We start from the raw sequence: 6,514 nt of genomic DNA on the forward strand, positions 1-6,514 counted from the left end.
CATACACAGATACACACACACACACACACACACACACACACACACACATATATATATATATATATATATATATATATATATATATATCATCATCATCGTTTAACGTCCGCTTTCCATGCCAGCATGGGTTGGACGATTTGACTGAGGACTGGTGAACCAGACGGCTACACCAGGCTCCAATCTGATCTGGCAGAGTTTCTACAGCTGGATGCCCTTCCTAACGCCAACCACTCCAAGAGTGTAGTAGGTGCTTTTACGTGCCACCGGCACGAGGGCCAGTCAGGCAGTACTGGCAACGGCCACGCTCAAAGTGGTGTTTTTTACGTGCCACCTGCACAGGATCCATATATATATGTGCCTGGTGCCAATATGAGTCGCAGGCTCAGGGATGTGGGAGCGCCGTGGGAGCGCCGTGGGAGCGCAAAAAATTGCTGATAGAATAATATTGGCAAAAACCCCTACATGTCTAGTAATAGCAGTCAAAACCACCATAAACACTCATGTTCGATACCTTCACAATAAAGCTGTCGGCGGGCGACATGACATAAAATTCACAACTTAAAAATAAAAGGTTAATTCTCTATTGCAATTTAGAAGTTAGGAACCTAACGGCTCCACTTTTCTCTTCAGGAGAATATTCCCATAGATATAAATTGACAAAAACCCCCCCCAAAAAACCCCGACCGGCAAGAATAATGTGTCAACCTCTATCCACACATTCAAATTCTGAATTCCAACGTCATGCACAGCGTTTATGAGAAAAGACCGGTAAATCGAGCCACAGCAAATACACCGGATATGAGTGGAAAAATTGAACAATCAAAAAGAAATGTAAAAATACATTATGAATATATCAATGACCAAAACACGTAATCATAAATTTCATAAAATAAGTGTGTATAATTATGAATAAATCACAATTATATACGTTAAGAGTACACGTGTCTGTGGAGTGCTCAGCCACTTGCACGTTAATTTCACGAGCAAGCTGTTCCCTAGATCGTATCAACTGGGACCGTCGTCGACGTAACCGACGGAGAGCTCCTTTAATATAAGATTTTGTTGTTAAGGTTTATGTGTAATAAATTGGTTATATTTCTACAAAACAAAATATTTAATAAAATTTTAATACAGTTCCTAATTATATTTAATTATAAAAATATAATCGGGTTTTTAGAACATCAAATGTCTATGAGGGTCCATTCGAATAAAATAGGAATCAAAGGGGTCTATAGGGAAACATTGCTGCGAAACACTGATTCAGAGCAGTGGTTCCCAAAGTGGGTGGTACTGTCCTCCCTGCGGGCGGCGGAAAGATCAAGGGGGTGTTGAAGAAAAGTAGGAGTGATAGATGTAACCCCCGCCCTCTTAAATGATGGGTTAATTAGGTTAAGTTTTATTTATGAAATGCTGTTGTTTTTAATTTGCTGCAGAAACTGGTCTCCGAAGCATCTACTGAATTTTGCTGATGCTAAGTTCCAGCGCAGTCCTCCAGATGGACTTATCGCGAATGTCTTTTCGCTTTCCGGATGGATTTTTGTGAATGTCTGCTTCAGGATTTCGGTGGTTTTATCAATGGTGATAGTAGCAGGCCTTCCGCTGCATGGTTTGTCAAGAACAGAGCTTCTTTCGAGAAACTTGCCATGGATAACATAAATAACATAGATTGTGCTACGTGTTGGAGCAGTGTGACGGCCATAAACCTTCTCAAACTTGCGATGAACTGCTGTAGGGGACTGAAAAACTTCTTGTCAGGCGGCAGTTTTGCAACGCTGCTCTAACGTCAATTGGCGAGCCATGGGCAAGGCAATGATACACTTACAGAAACTGCAAAGCCTAAGGTGTCAAATGTCGATGGCCTCACGTCTCTCCGAATAATACCTGAAACGAAATAGAAAAAAGAAAGCGTATAGTGACTTTTGGAACACCCTGTATTGATCAAATGTTTGTGCTGTATATAAGCTCACTTCCTCCATCAAATCGACTTTGTCTGTACAAACGCACGATGTACAACACGTCAGATGTCGAAGTGATCACAGAACAACGTGAAATGAAGTGTTTTCCTCAAGAACACAATGTACAGCCCCGTCTGGGAATTGAAACCATGATCTTGCGAGTGACTCTTTAACCACTAAGCTACGTGTCCTCACCCGTGGCAGTAGTTAGTAACAAAAGTTCTTGTTCGGCATAAAGACTTTCCAGTCGTGACTGTTCCCACTTTTTAATAACTAGGTCTTCATTTCCTAACGTGACCTTTTCCCCCTTTTTTTTAGCACAACCCTTCACTAGTTATAAGCGAGTTCGAATCAGTCTTACAAAATAGTTAGGTGTGAGTTGAGGGCGGTTAGGCTGGTATTGCTAGCAAGTCAAGAGGTCGTATTGAGACCGCCTTCTTTGTGTGGCATAGGTACTAGTAGTAGTTGTAGTAGTAATAGCAGCAGCAGCAGCAGCAGCAGTAGTAGTAGTAATTGTAGTAGATGACTGAAACGACACACTGCTGAATGAGCAGTGATTATACTCCAAAGAAGGAAACAAAAACGAAAAAAATGAAGGGAAACACGTATTCATGCGCGCTCTCACGCACACACACGCACACACACGCGCGCGCGCACACACACACATGTTTACCACGTTAATCGCTAATCCGCTTTAAACTTGAACTAGGAAACTTCCCTCACTATACTAATAATAATAACGACCCCCCCCCCCCGAAATAAAGCGAAAACTAAATAAAACAACGAATTCCGATTAAAAAACAAACATCTTCTGAGCTCTTGTTATTGAAGTGAATCTATTTCTTCAGAAAGGGTGGGGGCTGAGAGATTGCAAAGCTAAATAGTGGGGGCGGAGGGTCCAACCTTCTGTGATTACATATCGTGTTTGATATCATATAAGACGCACTTTTTCTCAAAAAGAACAGAAATATGTCTCGGCGAAATCATTCTGGGCTCTATATACGAACTTGGGCCTCCTATACGAACATCCCTGATGTTCGCTGCTGGGGACTATATTTAATCCAGACAGTATCTTTTACTTTGCGTGGTTTCATTATAGCTTTTATCTTTTACTCTTTTACTTGTTTCAGTCACTTCACCGCAGCCACGCTGGGGCACCACCTTAATGAATTTTAGTGGAACGAATCGACCCCAGTACTTATTCTGTCGATCTCTTTTTAACCGAACCGCGAGGTTATGGGGATGTTAACAAACCAACAGCAGTTGACAAGCGGTGTTAGGACACACAAATGTCTATCTATCTATCTATCTATCTATCTATCTACGACGGACTTCTTTCATCTTCTGTCTACCAAATTCAGTCACAAGGCTTTGATCGGCCCGAGGCTATGGTAGAAGACACTTGCCCATGGTACTACGCAGTGGGACTGAACCCGGAACCATGTGGTTGGAGAGCGAGCTTCTTATTTCTTTATTGCTCACAAGGGGCTAAACATAGAGGGGACAAACAAGGATAGACAAACGGATTAAGTCGATTACATCGACCCCAGTGCGTAACTGGTACTTAATTTATCGACCCCGAAAGGATGAAAGGCAAAGTCGATCTCGACGGAATTTGAACTCAGAACGTAACGGCAGACGAAATACCGCTAAGCATTTCGCCCGGCGGGGTAACGTTTCTGCCAGCTTCTTACCACACAGTCACGCCTGTACTGCTAACCTCCTTATACCGTAATGTTTTCTGTTATAGTTAAGGTTTCCTAATGTGCTACTGCTAGTCTGTTTTCAATTTTACATGCTTTTATAGATGAAAACCTTTATTTGCCCTGAGCATGCGCTGCAAGAATCTGGGTGCATCTAATATGTGCATCATGCGTCTTTGATGCCATCAAATACGGTTTACTGTCAGTGCATTCAGGAAGCAAATGACTGGGGGTGGGTACAGTTGTGAGGTCTTTAAGGAGTCAGAATAACCCGGGTTACTAATGGAGGGCATATGAAACGCTGCGACTTTTTAAGTGATACGCAATGGATTAAAAGAAAACGAAAGAAAAAAGAAATGAAGTCTGGTTAAGAAGCTCGCTTTGCAACCACGTGCTTTCGGGTTCAGTCCCATTGCACGCCACCTTCGGCAAGGGTTTTCGACTAAAGCCTAGAAACAACCAATGCTTTGCGGGTAAATTCGGGAGAACTTGAGATAGCATAGTACTTTATTTTATCGACTTCGAAAGATGAAAGGCAAAGTCAGCCTTGGCAGTGTTTGAACTCAAAACGTGAAGCCGGAAGAAATGCCGCCAAGCATTTTGCCCGACGCTCTAACGATCGTGCCAGTTAGACGCCTTGAGAACGTGGAAATAATCCTTTCCACTATAGGCTCAAAGCCTGAAGAAGGATGTTGGTCGATGGAATCGACTACTCGACTGATACTTATTTCATCGACCCCAAAAAGATCGAAGGCAAAGTCGACATCGACGGAATTTGAACTCACAGCGTAAGGACGGACGAAATGCCGTTAAGTATTTTGTCCGGCATGCTAACGATTCTGCCAGGTCGCTGCCTTTAGAACGTGGAAATAACAACAATAACAGATCAACTTCAGCCAAGGAAAGAACTTCAAATGTCAATCGGATGGCTAGAAAGAGCAGCCAAATCTTTCTCAAATCATATATCCTATCTATCGTCTTATAAGCGGAAGGACACATTGATTACTGCAATCCAATATACACAATGTCCACAGAAAGAAGGGTTGGTCGCGGTTGGTATACTTTTGATTGTAGGCTGACCTTGGGCTAAAAAAGCAATAGTAACAAACCGTAATAGTAGCAACAACAACAACAACAAAATGCAGGAGCTCATGTGGGAGTCTCTACATGGTTGGTCGACTTGCTAGAAATATCAGCCAAATCTCTATCAAAACGTACCCTACCGTCTTAAAAAATATGTTGGATAATGGTTTTATAGTATGTATGACAGGAATACTTTTGATCAGAGGCTTTACTCAATCAGGACTGACCTGGGGTTAAACAATAACAACAATAAACAACTACAAAAATGTCCGCAACATCGGAGCCTTTATAACTGCAGCGACAGATGATGCACAATAGCTACTGTAGTTGCACCAGCAAGTGCAGTAGAAGCAGCTAATTGCATGAACAATCCCGACATCAGTAGCAACAACGACAACAACAACATTACAGTCATATGGGAAACAGCAGTAGCAGTTATAACAACAAACGAATCGAGGAAGGGTCGTATGTGTGGTTGCTCAACCCTGCTAGAAATAGAAGCCAAATCTCCCTCAGGGCTCACCTTACAATCTTAAAGAGATGAATGGAAGGGCTCACTAGTTAGTCTCAGGAACACTATTCTTGAAAAAGAAGGGACGGTCATGTGTAGATTGCTTTCGATCATTTGACGTGTTCTAACAGGACTTACTTGGGGTTAAAGAACCGTAACGACGACGACGATGTCAGTGACAACACATTTACAGTAGCAGATGTAATTACAACAACAACAACAACAACAACAACAACAACAACAACGTTAGAAGCGTCATCAACATCCGGGGCATCTGTATATTTCATGAGACTAAGGATTTCTACATAGAAAGTTCCTTCGCAAATCGTAGGCCCTGGACAATTTTTTTTTTTTTATAAAAGCTCAGCAGTTGCTCCTTTATGCAAGTCTCTCCACCATCGCTTGACAACCGATGTTGGTGTGCTTACGTCCCCGTAATAGTTTGACATCGGTATTATCGCAGGCGTTGCTATCAAAATGGTAAAAGCCTAAACAAAGATCCTTTCTACAATAGGCACAGGGCCTGAAATTTTAAGACAGGGTTCTTAATCACTTTTTGCCCTTCAGAATCCCTTTGATTCCTATTTTGGTCGAGTGAACCCTCACAAACATTCCAGGGTTAAGAAGCTCAGGGAGATTCAGCGTGACACAGAGTGTGACAAGGCTGGCCCCTTTGAATTACAGGTACTACTCATTTTTGCCAGCTGAGTGGACTGGGGCAACGTGAAATAAAGTGTCTTGGTCAAGGACACCACGCGTCGTCGGGAATTGAACTCACGACTTTACGATCGCGAGCCGAATGCCCTAACCACTAAGCCACGCACCTTTACATATATATATGTGTGTGTGTGTGTGTGTGTGTGTTTGTCCCCGCCACCATCGCTTGACAACCGATGCTGGTGTGTTTACGTCTCCGTAACTTAGAGGTTCGACAAAAGGGAGTCTGATAGAATAAGTACTAGGCGCACAAAGAATAAGACCTGGGGGCGATTTGCTCGACTAAAGGCAGTGCTCCAGCATGGTCACAGTCAAATGACTGAAACAAGTAAAAGAGTAAAAGAATAAAAAAAGAAAAAAAATATTTTGTGTCGAAGAAGTATAACCACTCTATTACTCATAAAATTTAACAGCAAAATCTTATGGGCCCCGGTTGAGATCCTCTGGGCTTGTCGATTACACCGATCCCAGTGCTCAAATGGGGTTTATTTCTTCAACTCCAAAAAGGATAAAAGGCAAATATCGACTGAAGTGGAATTTGAACT

This window comes from Octopus bimaculoides, chromosome 9 (genome assembly GCF_046866305.1).
Source record: "Octopus bimaculoides isolate indiv1 chromosome 9, ASM4686630v1, whole genome shotgun sequence".
In the NCBI taxonomy this organism is placed as follows: domain Eukaryota; kingdom Metazoa; phylum Mollusca; class Cephalopoda; order Octopoda; family Octopodidae; genus Octopus; species Octopus bimaculoides.